This window comes from Atractosteus spatula, chromosome 26 (genome assembly GCF_055471065.1).
Source record: "Atractosteus spatula isolate fAtrSpa1 chromosome 26, fAtrSpa1.hap1, whole genome shotgun sequence".
In the NCBI taxonomy this organism is placed as follows: Eukaryota; Metazoa; Chordata; class Actinopteri; order Semionotiformes; family Lepisosteidae; genus Atractosteus; species Atractosteus spatula.
The window spans coordinates 4,617,825-4,642,050 of record NC_142731.1 but is presented as its reverse complement, the minus strand read 5'-3'; the positions used below and the strand labels follow the sequence as shown (position 1 = coordinate 4,642,050).

The 24,226-nt window shown below is 45.9% G+C and overlaps 1 protein-coding gene across 1 annotated transcript in view; it reads left to right on the top strand.

The window, feature by feature from the left end:
- LOC148814645 (protein TANC2-like) overlaps positions 1–24,226 on the top strand; it is a 225,536-nt gene that overhangs the window by 1,016 nt on the left and 200,294 nt on the right. The window lies entirely within an intron of this gene.

Genomic DNA, 24,226 nt, shown 5'->3' with positions numbered 1-24,226 from the left:
TAGGGGAGGCAGACTTTTCTCGATACTAAATAATTAAAATGTGGATACATCGGGTTTATTCTGATATTTATTTAACGAGGAGCAGAACAGCGAGGCCCATTATCTTGGTGGTGCCGGAGTGAATTGGGCATGAATGTCACTCTCGTGTGGTTTATACGCCAGGTGAGACCGGAACTCGTGGGGGGTGGGGAGGTCAGTGCGCTATCCCAGGTGCGGTTAAAAATAATGCGCGGCATAACATGTATTATTAATAATATTGCTGGTGGTCGTATGTAAACCCTTTCTCTGTGGAGGTGTTTTTAAGACCGCCGGAAGACCTAAACACGTTTTTTTTTAACATGAAAACAACACACGCAAATGTCAACAATGCATATTGCAGCCAGACACGCAGTATAAAGTGCTGCAGTTCAAGTCGAGCGTTTCTGTCCGCTTTGCGCAGGAACGACGCCACGGAGAAAACGACATGAAACAAGCCCGGTCAGGCAGTGTGTAGTTGCCGGATTGTAACCCCTTTCTGTCGTTGTGAGTGGCAACACACGGGCGCACTTTGTTTGCTGAGCAACAAGGAGGGACATCTTCCGATTGCTGTCGGCTCTCTTTTTACTGGTGACCCAGCGCCGCGCCTCAGACTGGGGAGAAATAAGGACACTGCGTGCACTGGGAGTGAATCCAGTCATGCAGACAGTCACCATGCCTAGAGGAGCTTAAACCCTCACACAAAGTACAGCCATAAAGACGACCTGCTGTACCGCCTTCTCATACTGTGCTGGTACAGTCAGTCGTTTGAGTCGACGCTGTCATCGGGGTGACACAGTAACAGTGACACATGAACATCGCAGTATAGCCGGACTTATCCACATTGTGGATGGGTACCTTCTCAGGTTTCCACAAGCTTGTGCCTTGCTGTCAGTTTGATAAGGATTATAAACCAAAGCGATCGTTTCTGGAAGGCCGGCAGCGCGTTTAGTAGTATTGTGGGCCTGGAGGGTTTTTATTGGCGCGTCTTTTAAAGTTTTTTTTTCTCTCTCGGCTAACCTTTCCCATTTAAACGACTGTATATGGTTCACATTGACATACTGCTCCTGCATGTCTGCACGGACGGTCACAAATACCCGTTTTTAAGGACAGTCCTGTTGTATAAGGCATCTCTGTGGGACGCAGTTGAAATAAGATGAGGATTAAACGAGTTTCAACCTGATGGGTTTTAGTTGCCTGAATGGGATTTGCCTGTGACTCGGGGGTCAGCACTCAGAGTGCCCTGAAAGAGTATCCTGGGTTCACTAATGGCCTCTGGATACACGGGACCTCGGATTTACACAAGCAGAGCCCCCTGTCCGCCTGATGGGATCCTGGTTTAATGTTGACCACCGTTGTAAACAAATTGACAGGTCTTCCTGACAGATCTGCAAAACGTAAAGGAGCTTTAGGTTTAGGTTCAGGTTTTTAACATTTACATTGTGCAGATGTACCATGTAGAAGATTCATTTGGCTTGCAGCAGAAGAGATGTGCCAGTTTTAATGCACACCCTTTGCTATATTGCTATATTTTTAAGACTACACTGCTATGTACTACACTTGTGCATGCGGTTTAATATACTGTATGGAGACTGCTTTGACCTCTGCATTCCCCGAGTTTCGTAACGTGGATAAATTCTATTTTTTTTCTCGGGTCTCCAGTTCTTACTGTATTAGAGATATTGCTGTTTCACTGTAAGGAAGAGCAGTTCCCTGTAAGTGAGGTAGTTACCCCACAGCTTGGATCATAACCAAAGAAAAGAAAGTCAGAAGAATTTGTAATAAAGGAGCTTTATCAGATTATCCTCACTATGCAGTCCAGATTTTGGCTTACTTCCCTTCCATCTCCCTTAGCATTGATGTCAAGAGCAATAAATTCAGTACCTTAGAATAATATTAAGTTTTATTACTCCTGAAACATTCAATCCTTCGTTCATTTTGATTTTTCTTAGTCTGGGCAGTATAGAACCTATAAGAACCTTTAATTTAAACTGCAGTGTCTTTAGATATACTGTATGGTCCGAGAGCCTCCAAGAGCTTAACGGTACAGAAAAAGGTCTCTTTTTTTTGTGCTTTTGTAATGTGTACGTCTGGAAATGAAGTTATGATTTTGCCTAATACGTATGGGATTAGTGGGACTATCAATTTCGAGAACAGCCTCACTGAACAGTAACCTCATGTAAATCAGACCTTGGTGTATTTACATTAGCCCTCATCTGTCCTTTCCAGGCCCTTCCAAAGGACAGCTGTGTAAAACTTTGGTGCTCAGAACTATATACAGTAGTGGTGTAAAAGGCTAGAGGTCTGGTTCAAGGATCTTGTTGGTGATTAGCTTACTGTAGAAAATATGTGGCTCTTCAAGACACGTTTGCAGCACTAGGCCTGAGTGGCAGCACTGCGGTGGCTGTGCACGGAGCTGAGCTTGTTGTGATGCAGAGGAAGACAGCATGGTAGCTGCTTCATGTGGCCTAGAGCTAGATCGTTCTGCTACCAGAACGTGAGCTTTAAAGGAACCATACCCCACATTTCATCTCTTGATATTCAAATAAGAGGTCAAAATACAGTCTGTCTCATCTTTCTGGAGATTGGGTTGATCTTTTATTTGGAACTGACCTGATCAGTTCTTCTTCGGTCTGTGATCGAACCTAAGCTATCAGTCTTGAGAAAGTACAGTCTTGTAGGGTGGAGAAGGTGCTGTGAAGTTATCAAGGATTACATTTAACCTGGCTTACCAAATCGTAGGATCCAAAGGAGAAGGCCCTGCCCTTTCCCCTTGGCCCAAATCAGCAGCTGTTTGCATTACTGTGCTGTTGACACCCTGCTTCTGACTGCACTGCACAGCCTAGGTGCGTCCACCGCGCATCTGGGAGCAAGGATTTTAGTTTCAGCTGGGGATCAGTTGTGACGAGATTTGGAAATGATATTACTGTTGAATGAATCGTTTGAGTGACTGGATGCTAGTTGAAATCAAGGTTGGTTTTGCTCCTTTAGAGCTGAAGTGCAAAAACGAGTGTATTTTGGAATGTTTGAGTCTCTTTCAAGAATAATTTTGCAGCTGGTCCCCAAAAGAGATGGAAGATAAGAGATGGTGGTTATAGCATGATAGTAGAGACTGTCCGTTAATCAAACTTTTTCCATTCAATTACTTCAGAACAGAGACCTTGATTGATCAATGGGCCTCAGTTGTTCTCCTCGCTGGGAAGCTTTTCTCAGAGGCAAACTGCCCTTGTGTTTTTGATGGGGGGGGGGGGGTGTCGCATTTGAAGTTCATACAGGCTTCTTAAAAGAAATGTAAGTAGTGCCTTGACTGGGAGTCCTCTGCATCACAGCTGTTGAATTGAAGTGAAAACAGTGTCAGAAGGACAATTAGCAGCACTCTAAGGCAAACAAGTTTAGAATGATGAAAGATCCACAGAGACAATGGCACCTGTTGTAGCAGTATAATTCAGTTTTTAATTTTGAATCGCTTCATGAAGAATAGTGAAGTGCCTTTTTATTGTAGTATTCTGATGCAAAACTGAATTGATTCTCAAGGGAATAATATCAAAGAGCTCTGTTAACTTTATTGGCATGGTGGCACAGTGGTTGGCATTGCTGGCTCGTGGTGCTGAGGCTCCAGGTTCAATTCCTGGCCTGGGGTGCTGTCTGTGTGGAGTTTGCATGTTCGTCCCCTATTCGCATGGGTTTTCTTCAGGTGCTCCAGTTTCTTCTCAAAAAGTCCAGAGACTGGTGTCCTGTCCAGGGTGTATCCTGCCTTGTGCCTGTTGCTTGCTGGAATAGACCCGGAATTGGATAAAGCAGTTAGGAAATAGTTTAGTACAAACATCCATGTATCCAAGAGATTTAAATGAAAGATCAGATTTGTGATACAATTTTGTTTTTGCTCTGTGTGAGTTTTCTGCTAGCTGCACTGTTGTGGCGTTTTGCTGAGACCTCGAAGCACAGGCACAGCAGAGCGCCGGTTGTGTGGATCTGTCTAGCACAGTTCCCCACGCATGTGAGACCTCTTCCCAGCACTCCTGATGGTTTCAAGATAGGTTTTTGCTTAACCCTCTCCAGGAAGAGCATTAGCATTGCAAAACCAGCCAAGGTGTGCACTGTCTGGGTCTTTGTTAGATCATAAAAAGAGGGATTATTGACAACTCGTCTGTTTGTGGTTGCCACCCTTACTGGATACCAGAAGACAGCACTCACAGGTCTTACCAGGAGAAATTCAGAACAGTAGCGTATGTTCAGCTGAGCAGCCTCAGGGAACTCCTTTGTGGTAAATCCTGTGCTTTTTTTGTGGAAAACAGGATTGTCTGCAGAATAGAAGAAGCCACTGTGTTATTAGCAGTTAATTCACATTCACCTTCTCTCTCTTTGCATTTATGGGCAACAAAGGTGTACCTAGGTTTTGGAAATAGAACTTCTCACAGATCAGTTTTATTTTCCTGCCTGTGCAAATGTTCTGCGTTTCCCCCTCCTTGCACTCTATACATGCACGCACCCTCTTATTGAAGTATGATAGGATTGTGAAGACACATGCTCGGCTTGGCAGGCTCTGCGCTGGAGTGAGGTGTGCTGGTACAGCTCCACGCCACCCCTTTGTTCTCCAGCCAGCAGCAGCTCAATCGCTGGCCCTCCTCCCCCTTTGGAATTTCATCAAATAAAAACCCTTTCAGATTAAAAACCACCCAGCCCCTTCTGCGATCACAGAAACATCCTGTGCTTTTGCTTGTTTTGTTTTTTTTATCCGCGTCTTGTCCTGGATCCCAAATGTGCACTTCACAAGCCATCTGCCTGCAATAAGTGGCAAACTCTCTGTCTGGGAGCCCAGGCTTGCTCACCACTCGGTGAAGTCCTTCTGACTGATTGTGACCTGGTTTTCCCTGAAAGGGAAACAACAGTGTGGATCTAGTTCCTGCTAGCCCGCAGCAGAGCAGGTACTCCGCGCTGCGCCTGTTCTAACCAGCACAACTGCAGAGCGGAACCGTGAGCTCGTCCTCTGACGATCACGCCGTGCTGCGATCTGTGACGTCTTCTGGAAGGTGTCCTGAGCAGGTCTGCTGAACGGGCTTGCCAGTTTACCTTGAGAGGGAGCTGTCCAGAACTGGTCTGCCTCTGTTTTTGTATTTACATGTCCCTGGCAGGCAGCCATCATCAGCCGCATTCCCCTCCTAATCATGTTTTATCTGCTGGTAATGTGCCTCGGTTAAATAAAGCCTATTACGCCCGATGAGTGACTGTGGTGAGTTTAGTCATGTTGAAGGATGTTGAACAAGTAAAAGCTTTTTTTTTTTCTTGGCTTTTACGGCGAATTTGTACGCATTGATGCAGCTGAAGCAGTCGGAGTGGAGTACTTTGCTCAAAGACACAGCGGCAGAGCCCCTACCTTGGGCCTGAACCCACCACCTTCCAGTTAAAGCTCCAGAGCCCCTAACAATTACTGTACACCACACCTGTGAAATGGTCAAAGCGTGCGGTATTCTGCCTCTGCCCTTGTTAGTGCAGCTCGTAGCGGAAAAGCAGGCGATGGAACAGCTGCCCAGGGCTGCGGTGTGTCAGATGGACACTTGACCCCCCTCCCCCTCTGCCCCCTCCTGCCTGTTCCTGTGATCAGCATTTCCTGTCCTTCAGGGAAGCTTCCTCAGTTGCCATGGAGATCCTTGTTTATTCTGGGCGCGTCAATCAGACACTTTACCTTGAAAATAACACGCAGGTGGATCCATAACGTGGAGCATCTTCTGATGTCTGAACTGAATATTTCTATTCATGTCTTTCCAACGTCCGCCCATCTGTTAGAAAGCGTACGTAGCACACGAGTTGGGCTTCGCTTTTCTGTCCTTAAAAATCATCGACGAAGCTTTTCCCCCCATTCCTGCACCTACTGTTCTTATCTCTCGAAAGAGCAACGCCGGTCCTTCCAGATTTCCGAAGTTCCAGTTGTTTAACTTGTTCCAGCCGATGTAGAGCAGATGAGGGGGGCTGTGAGTGAGGGGAGAGGCAGGGAAAGGGCACGTTCTCTTAAATTTGCCTCTCTTCAAATGTTACTGTAGGCAATGTTTAATTGCTCGTCAGCTCGAAGCAACCCTTGCAATTAATTAAAAAAATTATAATGAATCGGGAAAATTACTTTCTCCGGGACCACACAAGAATTAATGTGCACGTATCTGGCTAAACTGTGTTTTTGGAGGAAGAGGGAGAATATGTAGTGCATGGCAAAAGAGCCAAATAGATTTGTCCTGTTATTCTGTACGTAACATCTTAGGATGTAGGATAAATGCAGCATTCAGGGGAACCAAAAATGATAATCTGAGACTCAGTAGTTGGATTTGAATTGTCGAGTCTTGATACCGTTTCAAAAATCTCTACATAAAACCCGGGAAGCTGTAATTTTTGGCACAACAACTTGGGAGTGCTGTAGGTGTTTCTGAATGTTAGTTATATAGAAAATGGAGAAACATGACCAGTGCAGCTGTTTTCCTTCATCATTTTTAATTCATTGTACAAATTGTAATGGATCTAGCATCTTAAAATAAGAATTTTGAAAAGTGCAGTACTACGCAAAATATAACAACTTGGCCTTTAGAGAAGGGCTTGAAATTCAGGCATCTAGGGTGGTTATTAGTGCCACGAAATCTTCCAAAGCACTCTGTAATTAAGAGAGAGAGACCTGTCCGTGCAGTGAAATGTTGTAAAAAGATCTTCAGTTCTGTTGACTGGGGTGTGCTGTAAAACTGAATTTCAATAAGTTGTTAATTGGCTGTTTTTGCTTAACCTTGTATCTGTGGACAGTGTAATAGTACAGGGTTTTTTGAGAAGTCCTCTTTATACTGATTTGGAAATAAAGGTACATCTTTAGCAGAGGGGAGTGAATCCCCACCCACCCACTGAAGCTGTCGTCAGACCTGTGACCCCCTGCCCCCTTCAGTGTGACTGCCCCCCCCCCAGGACAGGACAGGGGGGTGAAGCTGCAGCACTGCATATCAGCTGTACAGCGTGTGGCTCAGAGAGAAGGGGGATTCCTCGCTGTCTTGATCTGCCCTGAAGGAATGCAAACAGACACAAGCAGTAAACAAGCTCTTTTGTTCTGCTACAGCACCGACCAGTCGGAGTGCAGTTGGGGGAGTCTTGCTTCTTTGGCTCAGTGGCTGTTTGACCCCTTTTTTCTTTGTCACAGCCTGAGCTGCTCTTCCAGCTGCTCTTCTGTAGAACCACACATGAATAGCACACGAGAAACATCTGGTTCTGTCAGTGTCATGTAGAGCATTGTGACCATGTTTTTATCATGGGTGTGAGTAGATTGAGGGACAGCTGGAGAATTCCACAGGTTTATTTCGTTTTATGAAGATGTGAGTCGGGGGATGATTCTTGCTGGGTTATAGTTGATTTTTTTTTCTGTGCTCTGAAGTGCTGGTGCAAGCAGCCAATTGGCACAAATCGGAATTCTGTAGCTCCTCTGTGTGGATGCCGTATAACGTGAGCTCCAGGTGGTACAGCCTGGAGGTCTGAACTGGCCCCTCTTTAAACAGAAGCAGTGCCTTGTGGTGGGTTCAACACCCCTTCCCTGTTTCTCTCCGGCCTCCTGTCTCCGTTGCCTTATTCTTCTTCACAATCCATTAGGTTCTCATGTGTCTGCAGAGCATCAGCTGAAAAAGAAAGTAGTGCAAACTACTAACAGAGTTTATCGGGAGAAACTGCAGATACAGTAAATGCCTTAATTCTTTTAGGCAGCCAGATCTGATCACCACTGCTCTCAGATCCCAGTGCCTCTGGGCTGGGAGTCTGTTTACTTGGTTACACCACTTCCAGAGTTTAAAATGAAAATGCGTCCTTCCACAATAACACAAGCAACTCTCATGCTTCCCTCAAAATAGTGGGGCTTGTTTGTTTGTAGCATAATAACATGCAGGACAATGTGCCAGGCTGAGTTACCAGATCGTGATGTATTGGAGTATCCTGTTTGTCTGAGCTTGGAATTACGCTGACCTGGCAAAATGAGAATGCACAGCACACTGTTAATACACAGAGCTTTTTATGTTCCAGTGACTAAGCAGCTGGGCAAAGTTTAATGAGAAGAGCTGGTTCTGTCCTTTGGACAGCATTGTCTTTATCTGTAGCGGAAGCATATCGTATCTGAAGGTGAACTCTTGCATTGCTGCTCCGCGCTGCGTTTAGACTTCGGGGTCACTCTGAGTGCGGCCTTCCTCAAGTGGGCCCAGGAGTGACGGCAGTGAGGTTAAATAAAAAGAAAGCAACGCTGGCCTGTTCAGAAGGACAAAAAAATGGAGTGTGAGGCAGATTAAGGAGACCCTGGAAAGCAGAAAGGGTGCCTGGCTTTTTTTTTTCCTGTAACAAAGCACAAAAGAAGGGCAGGTCTGGTGTATCCAATCAATCTGCCATTCATAGCCACCTCCTAGAGACCTCTGCTTTCAGTTACCCAATTAGCCAACTGCTGCTGCTCTCCTCCACTGGCTGGCTGCAGTCTAATGTGTGTGTATTAATCAGAGCATTAAGCTCGCTATTGTGCTGCCGTCTGCAACGTTCAGATTTACTGACAACTTACTTCCTCCACCGCTGACAGGCTCGGCAGCACAAAACCGACAAGAGCACCTCGTGACCTTTGACCCGCCCAGCATGTTTATTAATTTACAGCTCCGGTGAATTTGTTTTGACTTGCTGCCTCCCTCCCAACGTTTGTGACCTTTTTTTTGAGCGCCACAGACAAGATTACTCATGCAACCTTTGCCCACTCTTTATTTATTCACAGCTGCTGCTTTATTCTCTACTACCAGATTAACTAAAACCTAGATTATCCAGACAACACTAACATTGTCTGCAGCCTTACCGTGTTCACCTAGGGCTTTTTTTTTCAAACACACCCTGAAGAATTGAAAGGTAAAAAGCAAATTTGCAGAAGGAGATACTGGGCTCTGCAGAGGAATTCAGCTAGTTAGGTTTATAACAATGGTCTTATTCTGTTTTGAGGGTGGGATACACTAAGAAAATAAAAATGTGTCTGAGCTAGGAAGCTAGGAAATTAAACCAAGCCCTTCAGCCACACTCTGAGTAAATTAGTGATATAAAAGCTCACCAAGATGATTCTTAGCTCTTTGTGAATAGCTTGATCTGTTGTATAGCACATTTCTCTCGTTTCCCAGTTCTGTGTCAAAACTGCACAGGTTTAGAAACGACACACCAGTTGCAGAGCATTTTGATCCCGTTTGTATTTTACCGTTACAGGGCCCTGTGTACATTGTACTGATGTAACAGGAAAGCAAATACAGTATGTACATATTTTTCAAACGTATTTAAACTCTGAATTTCTGCCAGTGCAAATATGTTTCTTAAGACCATAGATGGCCCAGAATAGTGAATTCAATACTGCAGTCCAGGAGTTTGTTAGGATGTCTTGGAGCAAAAAGCTGTAATTCTCAGTGAGCCCTTGCAGGCAAAGCTGAGGTAAAAGGCTAATAGATTAATTGGGGTATAAACAGGGAAAAAAATGATGGCAGGTACAAAATCCATAATGGTAAAGATGATTTATGCGTCTGCTTTCCGGTCACATACACGAGCGCTCTTTGATCTTCCAAGGGTAGGGTTTTTTCTCAAGCTAGGCAGGGAATGTGATATTCTCTGTCGTTCTCCTCGGCCCATTTAAATATCTACTTTTGCTGCTGTACCTGTTCTGCTTAATCTCCCTGCTCTTTATTTTGTCATTGCTTGGGGATAGATTTCTTGATCCAGGAATCTGCCTCTTTGTCAAGGAGAGTTCGCTACAGTAACCTAACCATTCAAATAGCTGTTTTTAAAGTCGCCCAGTGTTCAGGGTACATTTCCTTGTCAGTAAGCCAGAAAAACAGCTTTCAAAACTTTTGTCATGTTCATTGTCCCATATTTGAGATGACAGCTTGTTCCATCTGCCTGAAGCAAAGAGCAGGAACATCTTTTGGAATTGTTAAATTGTGCTTTTTCTGCTGAATTTGAGATTCAGCAGTACAAATTTGCTTAATTTTTTTCTGAGCTGTCTCTAGCATTGTCATAGTTTATTTAAAGATAAGCATAAATTCCAGTATGGACAGATATTCCTGTAATTGACAGTGTGTCGTAGTAGAACATTAACATAACCATTTCACAACTAGTATTATTAACATATGTGAATGTGTATATATAATATTTTAATATATGTATAAGTATGTCTTTTATATGGAATTGTTCAACATTTTTGGAAGCACTTATACAGAGAGACTGATGGAGTCTTTGTAAACTCTAAAATGAATGTATGTGAATGTGTTGCCAGTCCTCCCGTTACTGGGATTGTTGTTCGGCCAGGGAGGGTTAAAAATTCAATTGGGAGTACTTAAAATTAATATTAATTCATTTAAATGTTAATTGCGGTGTAAACGCATTAGTTGCTAGAGTTAGTAAGACAGTTGCTTCTAATTATTGAGAAGAGTTTTTAGTTCAGTGTTTTTGATCATGCGAGCACGGGTTCAGATATGTCCCCTAATGTGCTTTACGAAGCAGTGTACTGTACGTGTCCTGCCCAGTCCTCTAGTATTCCTGAGCACTTTTCTGTTCAAGGCTGTATTTAGTGAATCTAGGCCTTGTTCCGTCCTCTGGGCTCTCTGTGCATGGTGTTTTCAAATCATGGAATGACAGTTTACACATCAGAAAGTTATACTGTTATAGGCATGCAGCATATGTTTAACATGTACATGACGGTTCTATAGCACTGATGTGTAGGATTTTAGAAAGGGGCTACTCATACAATATTCCAGCATCACCAAAGCCGGTGTGTATTAGTTGACAGCTTATTAATTCATGTGAAACTTCTGAAGGGGAACTGATAACTAGTGACTGAGGGAACAGGAGGTGTGTGTGCAGGCTGGCAACAGAATGTCTGCCGTACAGCAGAGCAAAGTCTCTTGGAAAATGATCCGACTGCAGCACTATCCAGAGAGTCAGCTATTCAGCCACTCCACAACCAAATAAAGGAGGGCACCTTGTGTTTGTCTAACATTTAAGACTGTCAGCTCCGGTGTGCTGAAAGTATTGGGCTCTCCCATCTCAGAGCAGGCAGATCTTATGCAAAGCTCCAGGCTGAATGTGACTCTGATGCGTTTATTGTGTTTGCTTTATCAGTAGCTTTTACAGTCCCCTTCACAGGGAGAGCAGCGAGAGGAGACAGATGTAACTATTGTGCATGCACAACCTGCCCTAACGTGCTCAGTCTCCTGTCCTTTCTTTTAAAACAGATTGCACAATCCAGCTATGTAAATAATAGGGACTGGAGGAAACGTAGTGAATTCAGGACTTTGAAAAGCACATTATGGTTCTAACACGTTTCTCAGCTGATCATTGGCAATGTGCTTTAAACGGGCTTTTCAGAAGTCCTTTCCTAATGCAGGAGCTGAAGAAGAATAAGCTGAAAGAGCTGTAGGTGGTCACACAGAACGAAGAGTACATGTGACAAGGCACATCACAGGCTGGTGCAGCTGATGTTACACCAACACCCTGCTGCGCCCTTCCGTTTTAAAATGAGCGGCCTCGGTGTGGAGGTTATATAAGACGGGATACTCTCGTTCACATGGCACAGCACTGCAATTGCTTAGGCAATGGCGCTCTTAAACACCGCAGATAGAAAAACATCTTGCCAAGAAAAAAAAGTCAGTCTTCTGAATTTGATACTCTTATTCAAGCAACACATGATTCCTCAAAGAATGTTTAGTTTTGGTTTTGATCATTAGACTCGTGTTTAAGAGTGCCAGTCAATTTGTTCTCAAGAGGTTCTATTCACTGCGTGGTCTTCCTGGACATTTCCGCTGCAGTTTGTGTGACAGTCAGCTCTCTCGTTGTACAGTTGAATGTTCTCTTGTTTGCTGATTACAGCGGTGATTAGGACAGTCGGGAGGAGTAGTGGGGAGGGATGCTGGGTAGACTTTACTTACAGTATGTAATGCATTTGGATATTTGCTATGATAAAGTTTTGCTTTAGCAGCTGCAATTCTCTAACTTTGTATTGTGACACATTGCTGGCCTTCATCTTCCCAGAGATGCATCGTTCCATCTTTTCTTGCAGTGAAAGAATTTTTCCTTTGGAGCTCCAACTAGAAGTAAGGTTCTGAAAAGGCACCCATCCCCTTTTAAGTTCAGGGGAACTAGTCTGACCCTCCCATTTCTCTCCCTGGTAAAAATGAGCATGCATCCAGTTTCTGGTACAAGATCCCTCCAGGAAGATATTCAAGCCAGGTGGTTGTGTAAACTTACAGTGTGCTGGCAGGATGCATAAAATACCTTTGCTTGACTTTGGCTGGCTCTGCTAACCGCAGCGTACAGATGGAGTATTCATCACCTGCTGAAACCGGGCTTCAGGCTGGCAGTGCGAACGATGATGTCATCAGAATGTCTGCCGCGCTTCAGTTCGCTCTGTCCTGGCGCTGAGGCTTGTGGGAAAGGGAGAGGACCCAGTGACACTTCTCTCAGCTGCCAGCACTTGCACGCTTCACGGCAGCAGACAGAGCCCCATCACAGAGGCTCCGAGGTGTGCACAGGGAAAGGGCACCCCCTTCATTGAAGCCGCTCTAATCGGGGCCACGCCTTTCCGGCTTCGAAATCAAAGGTCTCTCTTGGGGCAGCGATTACCCTGGGTGACGAAAATCACAAAATCGGGGCGTCCTGGTTATGTCTCCTGGCGAACGCCCTGTCTGACGAAGCAGTCCCATGCCAGAGATGGTCCCCTGAGAGGAGGGCAGGAACGCCATCGCAAGCTGAAACTGAAACTGAAGCTGAAGAGACTGCCCTCGGCTCTGAGCTCTATTTTTGTTGTGGTGAACGATTCCGGTGTTGACAAGTCCGAAATGCTTAAATTGGTTCACATCCCCACCCAAAGAGTGCATTTGGATATTTTAATGCTCGAGAACAGTTGAAATTGTGGGGAAAAAAGCCTCTGAAGAACAGCACTGTAGCAAGTATGTGAATTTATTGCTGGATCTTAGGAGTGGGTCTTGCTATTTAAGCTGATCCCAAGCTTATCCAGCTGCTCTCTGGCATTCTGTTACCATTTCACAGTGTTAACATCATACCCTTCGTGCACAATGCTTCTAGGAGATGAAGCCCGTGTATTCTGCGAAGCTTATGTTTATTAATTTTTTTCAAAGTAAAATAGGATTGCAATAGTCATTTCGCCTCGGTCGTATTCAGACATGGCACGCTTTGTGAGGGGAACAACGGGAGGGCTGTTCTCGGGGTGAACCTGTGGGCTGTTCTGGCTGAACATTAATTAGGAAGCTCCCCCAAACCTAATGTCATTAGTAAAATGCTGCTGCTTTCATCATGACCTCAGCACGGCTTTTCAATAAAATCTCATTCTTCAGTAGCCACCCACGTTGGAGCATGATCGCAGTTGCCGTCGTACACCAAGAGAATAGTAGCGCTTTATCTCGGCAGTGCAAATCGGCCTGCCTCTCAGAAGGGTGATCTGTTCTGTAAATGCCATTCGCTGGAGCAGGGCCAGGCCAGGCTGGCTGTGCTGGCTGGAGGGACAGTGACTGTGAACTCGAGAACTTCAGCTGCAAGAAGAATTGAACTCCGACCCTTGAAGACAGAGTAATAGTGCCTAAGCAGGAGGAATTGAGGAACTCGGGCAGTATCTAAGCAGGAGGAATTGAGGAACTCAGGCAGTACCTATGCAGGAGGATTTGAGGAACCCAGGAACAGTACCTATGCAGGAGGATTTGAGGAACCCAGGAACAGTACCTATGCAGGAGGAATTGAGGAACCCAGGAACAGTACCTATGCAGGAGGGATTGAGGAATCCCCTGTCTTGGCTTTGAAGATGCCTGCAGTCATTTTGCAGATGCTAAACTTCTGTGTTACTTCTCAGAAAGCTGTCACCCTGATCTCTGTCAAGAAATGGGTAGCAGATATCTTCAGATCACTTACTGTAGCTGTTACTGTAACACTCATAAGAGCTAGATCAGCTCCATGGCCTCCTCTCATTTGTAATGTTTCTCTTAATCTTAAACGTATGCATGGATTGTTCTCATGAAGAGTGCTGAATTCTGGCTCGCCTCCATTCAAGCTATTGCCTCAGGCCCCTCTCTTCAGACAATCCAGTTGCATTCCCAAGTGCCAAGTCAATGTGTGCGTCCCATCATCGGTTCATCGAGTTCGTTGAGTGCATGGTTTATCTCATGCTGTCCAATTTAATGTAGGGACAAGCAGCACCTGGGTGTTGGGCCCTGCCTAACCAAAGAGAGCGAGTGAGAGCAGTTGATTTTGTCACCTCTGAGGCAGTGGTGAGCTCTTTCCGGATAGTGGGGGACGTGGAGACAGAGGAGTAATGTGTGGGAATCTGTCCCCCAGCACAGCTGCATGGAGCTCGGCTTTTCCCTGCCAAGGCAGCACGTAGTTATTGGGAGCTGTCATGCTGTAGTCGTCTTGCACAGGAGTGTTTTAGCCTCCTTGCCTGTGGATTAAAAAAAATGAGCTGTCATTGGGTTTAGCTGTTACAGTGACTAGGCCTAAACCAGCAGAGCTGCCTGTCCTGAACTGCACCAGCAGGCAATTAAACCAAAACTGCAAGGGAGCCAACATCTGGATGGGTATCTGCAAGTGAAAAATAGACAGAACAGACACAACAGCAAACAGCTGGCGGTTACGCCCAAGTCAACTGTCCCACATTCACACCACATAAAAGTAAAACAAAGCAATCTTAAATCTCATTTTATTTACACCAAAATGGAATAGCACTTATGTTAGCGTTTGATGCGCAAGCAAGATAACCAATTTACAAGATCTGATAAACATCAAGGCTTCCAGATAGCAGCACTGCCTGTGGGGTATACCATGGCAAATCTGCACATCAGCAGCCTGAGATCGAATCTCTTGTTGGGAAGCTTTATGTTTCTTTAAGGGCCGGGCTTGCTGTACTACTGCGCAGGGCAGCGAAAAGGAAAAAAGAGAATGGGAAAAGACATAACAGCAATTTAATGTGGCCACTTCAGTAATCACTGCCTGGCCTGGAAGAGGATGGTACATCATAAAATGGACAAATTCCAGTGGGTGACAGTGTGAGAGTCCGTGGTTCATCCCTGCTGTGGCTTCAGTTAAAGCCAGTTTAGTGCTGGACCCCCTGAGTGGATCCACTGGGTTGTGGAGCTCTTTTCGGGCCCAGGTTGGGCTTTAGGATCCAGGGGTTTGAGCCTGGGTGATGGACCTAGCTGACTGCGACTGAGAATCCCTGAGCAGAGGGGCACAAGGGGTTGAGAGCAGCCCTCATGCTCCCGGCAAAGGGAAGCGGTCAGCGGTCAGCAGTGGACGTGGCCTGTCTGCTATAGTTCAAGGTGGAGACAACTGGCAGTTCCCAATTATTAATCTGGGGTTTGTGTTTCTCTCCAGGGGGACCTGCAGAGGGTTCCAATTAGCTGTTTTTTATATGCATAGTGTTTTATCCAGCTGGGTTTGGAGGAACAGCCTGGCCCAAGTCCCTTGCTCCGAGAACCTGCAGCAGTGTCTCCACCACCGCCCCACTGGGACTTGAATAGCTCTGCATGCGTAAAAATAGTACAAGAGTAAAGATCACTCAGGACTTTGTACTTGTTAGATGCAGAAGAGGAAACACTTTCCTTCAATGGTGTGCAAACAGTAAAACACATTTTTAAAAGATCTGTTGAAAGATGCTGTCTTCTGTAGAATCATGGCTGTTGACTGAACTGCAGTTTCCCTGCAATCTGACTTGAATTGTCTCTCCACCAGCTCAGGTTGTACAGCTGTTACTATTTAAAGTATAATGACCTGCTTTTCTTCATCTGCTGCGAGAATGGATGCCTTTAGGGAAATGCAAGCGAGGGATGTTTTTTAAGATCCGAGTGAAAGTTTTTCGGGTGGGGCCTTTTTGGAGAGCAAAACCAACAACAGACGGAGGCTCTTCCTGTTCCTGATGGACAGCGCGTCTCGGATGGTATCGCTCCCCGATACACCACAGTACACTCGCATCTCCCTCGTAGGTTTGATTGACTCGCAGGCCTGGTATAGTTGGCAGCTTTTTAAAGAAATTATATATTTTTTTCATAAGGAATGATCAGAAATTTTGGAATTTCCAGCTGTCGGGCAACTTTGTTTCTACCAGCAAAGGGGCGATGTAGACAACATGCCCACAATGGACAACCCAGCAGTGCTCTTTCCCACCCCTGACCCCAGTGAGCGGGCATGAGAATGCCATTATTGGTGATCGTGCAGCTCCAAGCCAGAGGAGGCGCTGTTGTGCACAAAGCTGAAGGTGCCCTAACTGGATCAAACCCACATGGGCCTGGTGGTGCTTCGGCATTGCTTTCAGCCGCTGACAAGTGCCTTTACTGACCGAGCCGCTGGGAGTCTGCTGTTACCTTGTTGCTTTCCTGTCTGGGTTGAAGAGTCTCCTAATGTATGGGATAAGAAATGGTACTGGATGTGAAGAGGCGAGAGAGTGAAGCTGGGGCAGATGAGTAATGGGCACCAGTAGTGTGGCAGAAAATACTGGAGTCCCTCTACTAGTGCTGCTTCTACGGAGATGAAAGCGCAGAAGAAGAGAGTATGGGTATAAACAAAGGCAGCACTTTGGTAACACCACTAGACAAGAGTCATTTGGTAATTTGCTTCAGTTCAGGGCCTTCAGATCACTAAATGACTTACAAAGAAGTCTATGGACCCGCTGAGAGAGGTGCTGCGTGCTTCAGATCACCATTTTCATTGCTTCAATCAACCCATTTCAGCATTCACTGCTTGCTTCACTTGTGGTGGTGTGTTTGTCATGTGCACATGTCGTACTTGCACCTCAGACTACTTTATGGCGATGTATCACTGCGCCTGATCCTCCTGTTCGTGAGATGATGGGGGTCAGAGTGTTGTGTTTAACCCCACCTGGATGGAGGTCACTTAACTAGTCTCAGCTTCACCCTGCTCTACTGTATGTACAGCTCCGTTGGGATCATTTAAGGTGATTTGCTCTTTATTTTTTCATCCTGTGTTTCCTTGTTAGTGAAAACTCTGGATTTAGCACTTAATTGCGGTTTCCCACCTAAAATTAGGAAGTCAGCAGGCAGAGCCCAGGGTTGTAAATCTCCAAAGTATATGACTCAGCTGACACTTTTTTTTTCACTTTTTACTTATGGGAAACGAAAAATACATTCAATTTGTTTAAAAAAAAAAAGTGTCCAAGTAAACCAACTGGTCAACATTTTTCAGATTTTCCTGCTGTGTAACCTGGAGATTCAGGAATTCTGATCTGCATTCCAAGAGAGGGGAAAAATGCAGCCCAGCAGCATAGCCCAGCAGAGCCCTGGGTTAATTGGCTCGGCACACAGCAGTGCATTCTGGAGGCGTGAGGTGGGCAGGTGCTCTGCCTTTGACTGGAAGAGCCGTGTGTCTGAAGGTCAGCTCTCTGCTGGTGCTCGCGTGCTGTCCAGCTGAGCCCAGCCAGCCTCGGCCCTGAGCTGTGAACCTCGCCAGGCCGGTCCCGGTTCTGCACACAGCTCGGAGAAATGATAGAATGTTATTCTTTTCTGGCATCTGTTGCTCACTTGAAAGTTCGGTTTTGAAGCCGTTATTTCTCTGTCCTCTGCCCTCTCAGTTTGTAGTTGTTGTTGTTAATTACCCTAGCTCAGGGCTGTTCAATTAAGCACACTCCCCTCTCCCCCGATGCCCCTGCCTTAGGTGACACTCGGTGAGCCTCTTACAGGAAGATGCAGTGACAAGATGTCAAGGGCTCCCAGGATAACCAAAGCCCACCCAATCCCAGTGGAGTCCCCTGGTCACAATCGATTGAAGACCCGTCCCAGGCTCGGACTGGTGATGTCTAAACTGGGCTCTGAGCAAGCGACTTGACTTTTTGAATTCCTTTAAATGCCCTGGCCGTTCACTCCCCTTTTTTTTAACATTCCCTGGCTTTGACTTCCACGTCGTCTTGGAATCCTTAGACTGTAGTGTCATTCTTGTCTGCGCGCCCTTCCTTTCGGGAAGCGAGATCTGCTGAGCGCGTTGAACGCCGCAGTGGAAAGCGGAGCTGCCGTGCCTGCTGGGGCAGCGGCCTGACCCGGCCCTGCAGCTGAGAATCGCCCCACCCAGCCAGGCCCGGCCCCCCTCTCACCCCCGCCACAGCTGGCCGCTGGCGCTCCCTGAATTTGACCTGGGGAATTCTGACCCTTTGCTTTAGTAGGATCACGCTTGTGAATACATGAGACCACCTTGTGAAGTTAAAATAGGGCTGAACACATTGCTTTCTCTGCTGCGTCTGTGGAGCCTGCAGCTTTTAAATCCCCAAAGTGCATTCCTTTACCTTATTTGTTGTCTGGGATGAAGAAAGCATTCTTCACACTCCCAGGGAATTTATCCAAAATTAAGACAAACAGTAAATTGTCCTGAAGTTAATGGAGCAACTTCAGTTGTTTTTTTCCCATGAAGACTCCTTTATCAAGAAGGCAAGTCATCTGTGTATTCACAGGAACTTGTGATTACCTCACCCTTGTGGTATTAATGACATAGTTAATTGGTTTCATCCACTTTGCAGCTGATGAGACACTGCATGTTGGACTGACGGCGGTTTGCTCTTGTTCTCCTGGTTGGCAGGTTTGGAACCAGCCTAGTTTTGTTTTTAACTGTTCAATTTTGTTTGTGCGGCGTTAAGGGGCCATGAAGCTGAGGTTTGCTTCTCTCCGGCTGATGAGAAACTAGCAGGAAACGTTTTTTCTTGGTCGGCCCTGTCTTTCTGAAGTTGGAGATGAGAATGTGCTGGTATCTGGTCTGGATCCTGTTGAGGTGGGATGGCCTGGGAAGCACATTGATTGGATCCGTGCGTTGGTTGTGCATCTGTGTTTTTGTTTCTTGAGGTTTTTGAATTGTTCGCTTTCAGTGTGTCGAAATGGCGCTGTGCGTTTTGCCCTCAGAAGCTGGTAATTATTACCTTTCACTCCCAGCTGTCTTTTTATGTGTTTACTGTTAAACAGCCCAAAGAAGATGCTCTCAAGCCTTTCTTCGGAGCCATTAGCAGGCATTATGGGGAGTTCGGAAACATGCAGCAAATTACAGGCTCTACCGCGGCTAATGCCTGTTCACTTCCAGCCAGTGATAACCACCTTTGACAAGGTTCGACCAGCAGATAATTGTGAAGCCTTGTTTCTCCCTGTATCTGATATTTGTACACGCCACTGCTCCTGTTCCTTTCTCTTCCTATCCATTGCACTACGTGTCTAGCAGAACTCTAGTTCCATCCCTCCAGGTGCGAGGCAGGGTACACCCTGGACAGGACGCCAGTCCATCGCAGGGCAAATACAGACACGCAGGCACTTACTCTAGGGACAGTTTTCCCAGGATCTGGTTATCCTGCCAGTTTGTTTTTGGACGACAGCAGAGCACCTGGAGGAACCCTATGTAAACATGGGGAGAACATACGAACTCTACGCCTAAGCAAAGGACTAGTGAAATCACAACTAGTGATTGTGAGCAAGGCTGATGTACAGGGTTGCAAGCAAGACGAAGCAGAGAGTCAGGCCGCCGTTTCGTTTCTCACGTGATTAGGAGTTTATTGATCGAATTTGTGGAAATTCATCAAGATATGTTGTATGGCAGTGGAATACAAATGGTGAAATGGTATTTTAGCCATCTGTAATTTTATTAATCACAGTGTGCTTTTCTCCACATTAAAGCTGGCTCTCAATGTGGCTTCTCACCCACAGTCACGCTGGAAACAGCCGCACAAGCATGTAAGAGCACCTGCGCACACACACATCTAATAGATTATTAACCATAATAAGAACTATTTACTACTGGTCTTCATTTTCACGTGAACATAGAGAAATGGTTAAAGGCATGTGCTTGATGTGTGTATCTGTACATGGAAAATCTTACGGAAAGTATGAATTGCTCTGAAAGGTTCTGAAAGTGATCAGGGGTCATTTAGAGACTGTCTATAAACAGTGCTTTCCAGGACCTCCAGAGTGTTGACCCTGCCCTGGTTCTAGCTCTGTGGTAGTTGATTAAGGTGCAGTGCCCTCTGACCACTGCTGACCTGGACGAGATCCCACTGAGGTGGCCTTTTGCCTCAGAGCAGTTAAATCTATTTCTGAAGCCAGAAGAGCTTTGACACCCTGAGGTGTGACTCGTCTTCCTCCCACGCACTTAGCAGAGCACATGCTGAGGATTTCCTGAAACGACCCCCCCCCGTGACGGCACTCCTTCTCTTGCAGACAGTAGAACAGGGGAGTGGCGTGATGATGTCATTCTGAGCGGCTGTGTGTCACTCCGACAAATAACGCCGTGACCTCCCTCACCCTTCACCTTCTGCCAGGAGCTTCATCCTGTGTGAGACAAAGGGTTCCTTTCAGTCCAAGGGTTTGCTATGAAATTTTAATTTTCCACTTGGATGCCTCAATGTGTAAATAATCTAATAACAGGGGGTTAGGAGAGTGGTAATTTTAAGCGCTGCTTCCAGCTCTCGCTTCCTGCAGGCTTTGCCCTTTACAGTCATATGCACTCCTTGTTTGTGCTTGTTTTTCTCCTGCTCGGTGTCCTGCACGCGTAGCCTCTGCAGGGCCTGTGGGTCGCTCTCTCTCTCTCTCTCTCTCTCTCAATTCAATTCAATTCAATTCAATTCAAGGTGCTTTATTAGCATGACCGATGGGTACAATCAGTGTTGCCAAAGCAAATGAAAGTAATGATATTTACATGAAACAAAACAAAAATAGAAGTAAAATAAAATCTACAGACATATTACAGACATTTACAACAAAGACATATTATACAATATTGACATATTCTGTAGGCGGCTGGAGCATTATTGGGAGACAGACTCACTGTTCCTCAGGCTGTGACAGGAGATCACATACTGGGCTGCCAGTTCAACTGAGTTCCCTCCTCCCTCTCCCAGTAGGATTGGGACCCGTTGTGATTCTGGCAGGTGTGGGAACTCTGGGATTAGATTTCTGAATTTAGGGAAGAATGTTTCTCTAATCCCAGAGTATCTGTCACAGTGCAGTAGGAAGTGCACCTCTGTCTCTATTTCTCCCCGCTGGCAGTGGGAGCACAGCCTGTCCTCTCTGGACAGCCAGGTCTGCCTGTGTCGCCCAGTTTCTATGGCCAGGTTGTGGTCACTGAGCCTGTACTTCGTCAGGGTCTGTTTCTGTTTGTTATTTTTTATTTTGGTCAAATATTCAGCTAGTGTGTATTGTCTGTTTAAGGTTCTGTAACATTCCAGTTTATGTTGTGTCTGTGTGTGTGTGTCCCAGTGTGTGAGATATTGCTGTTTGATCTGTGCTGTGATGTGGTTGAGTCTGGGGATCAGCCAGACCTGCTGGTTCCAGTGCTGGTGGGGCTGCGCTCTCCCTCTCCCTCTCTCTCTCTCTCTCTCTCTCTCTCTCACCTTTTCTCAGGTGCAAGGTGATGATGAAATGTGGTTGAGCTTTTATCTGAGTTTCGCATGGCTTGCTCATGCTTGGCAGCCTTGACGTGGGTGGAATGGCTGAAGGAGGCCAGGCTCCTGTTTCTGGTGACCCCTGGGCCGGTGTTGATGGTTTTGACGGGGAGACAAGCCAGTTCAGCCTGTCTGACCAGTTGCGCTGCTTAACGCTGATGGTTTTGCTTATTTATTTGTCTTGTTAGTTTCTGGAAGACCTGCACTCATCTCACTTCCCTCATCAGCCCTGCAATGCCCTACTGCACACCCCTAACAAACAGAGCCTTGACACACCTGGCTTGGTAGGGCTGGTGTGGGGGATGGGATCAGCCAGACCTGCTGGTTCCAGTGCTGGTGGGGCTGCGCTCTCCCTCCCTCGCTACAGAGCTGACACAGCAGAACAGCTGGCCCAGATGAGCACAGCGACAGAGTTCCTTATTATAGGGGGAAAATGTTCGCCAAAGGGCAGTGTACTTTGGAAGTGCAGGTTTCTTAGTTTATTCTGGACTTTCTGAAGGTGTGTGGAGATTTCGTGGGCGTGTTAAAAATCTTCAGATCTGGTCTTTGGGATACAACGTTTGTTTTCATTGGGGGGAAAAAAATCTTTTATGATAAATGACAAATTTGTCAATGTAATTTTAATGTGGAGCCGACAGATAATGCAAATGAATCAGTTTTATCAAACCAAAGTAAGCTGTTATCTGCAACGTACAAGAATCAACATTAGATTAGGGCTTTTGACTGGGAGGCTCTGTGCCAGAACCTTGTACACCTCCTTGTCCTTTTTTAAAGTTTCATTTTTCTGTTCCTAGGCAGTGAGGAAAGGCCAGGGATTACATACGCTACTCCATTTCAGTGGTGAGGAATAAACAATATTGACACCATCTCTCCTCTAGTTACAATCAACCTTGCCTATAATTTCGCCCAACAGCTACATCTCCGAAAAGTTCAAGGCGGCCGTTGAAGTTGGCTCTGCTGAAAATTGCCATTGCTGTGCTCTTCCAGCCTTCTTTCTGTGCGCTTGAATTGCCTGGAATTCAAGCTGCACGCTGGCGAGCTGGAACGACCCGCAAGGGGGCGGCGTGTGGAAAGAGTTCCCGAGTGGTTCAGCCGGGCCGAGCCCCGTGGCCCAGACGTGGGCTCTGTCCTTGCCCGCGTCTTTTTCGCTCGTCTGTGAGCGGTTCAGATCGTGAGTTAGCCGGGTTCTCCTCAGCCTCGCCTCGCCTCGCCTGAGTCCTGGGAGCCAGTGAGAGCCCCAGTGCTCCGCCAGCTGGGGCTGATGGCAACACGTTCCTGATCACTCCTCCCCCAGCGTGGCGATACGAGAGTGTGGCTGCAAGGAGCAACTGGCTAGTGGTAGGAATTTCCATGTCGGGACAGTTTTAAAAGCTTGGTGTTTCCATACAAAGGAATTCTCATCACAAATTAAAGTCTAGATCTGTAGTAAGTGTCCTACCACCTTCTCAACATCGCATGGTAGAGTTTAACTCTGCCAAAGAAGATGATAAGGCTATGGGACATAAAGGATTCCTTTTTGTTCCTTATTACATTGTCATGGAAAGACCAGATCATTTTGAATCACTTTGTCTAGGGAGCCTTTTAATGGAGAACACCTTCCTGAAGCACTCAAACACAAGTTACATCACAATGGGGCGCTGTGAAAGTGGTACTGACGACACTGGAAGACCACTGTAATGAGACACTTGCTGGGGACCATAACATAGAAATTGTTCAAAGACCAGATGCTAGCTTCCACTTCTCGAGATGTACTTACACACCTGTTAGTACCATTAAAGGTCAATCTGATCGCCCTTGCTTCGAAGCAAAAACAGACCCCGAAAATAATGTATACTGTCACACCTGCTTAGTTTGTGAAAGAAGCAACGTTATAATAATATCGAAGTACCAGCTTGAGATAAAAAATAAGAGCCTACGGAATAAGAGGCTGTCCTTGCCATTTAGCTGGTTTGTTGTTGGCTGTAGCAGAGCTAATTGATCTGAGGATAACTGGATAGCTTGTTCCCGAGACCCCCATCATCCTTTTGGATGAGGGAATCAATCAGTATGTTGCTGATCAAGCTCAGATTTCGATTTTCAGCTCACGCCAAAACTTCGGCTCTCCTGTCATTAGGCGATTTGAGTAAACGCGAAGTGGATTGGCTGTAGATGGTGAATGGCTCAAGGTGCGAGAATTGTCAAAACATTTTGAACCTGGAGAAATAATGATGTTGTCCTATGAATGAGCACTTCCTGGAAACATTTCAGTTTGCAAGCATGTTCAGGCACCTGTACTTCTCTTCTGTTTGTATCGGCTGGATTGTTTGTACCTTGTAGTATGCAGTGGGCCTGAGTGTACTAATGGAGAACGTGCCCATGTGTGTTACCTTAAAAAGCAAAAGCACATCGGAAATACCGCAAATTGCACTCGTGCGGTGATCTGTAACAAGTCCAAGGTTTTTTCTAATAATCATGTGGTTCTGCAGTTGTCAGGGCTGCCCGGCTGTATCAGGTTGTGTGGCAGTGCATTCTACATTCAGCTCTTTTTAACAGTGCAGTTTCAGCTCTTTGGGAGATCATGTGGTCAATATTGACGGCAGTGAAAAAATGGCAATACAAATATTATGAGTGTTGTCATTAAGGATTTAATTGCTGAATGTGCTTATTGTGTTTCTACAAACATAAATTAAAGGACAATGGGGGTTTTATGTCTGAGGTGTGAAGACTGCTATGAATAGATAGGTATCGAAGTGACTGTGGTCTGTACGACTCTGTTAAAAACCATTACATTTATGTAGTGATGGT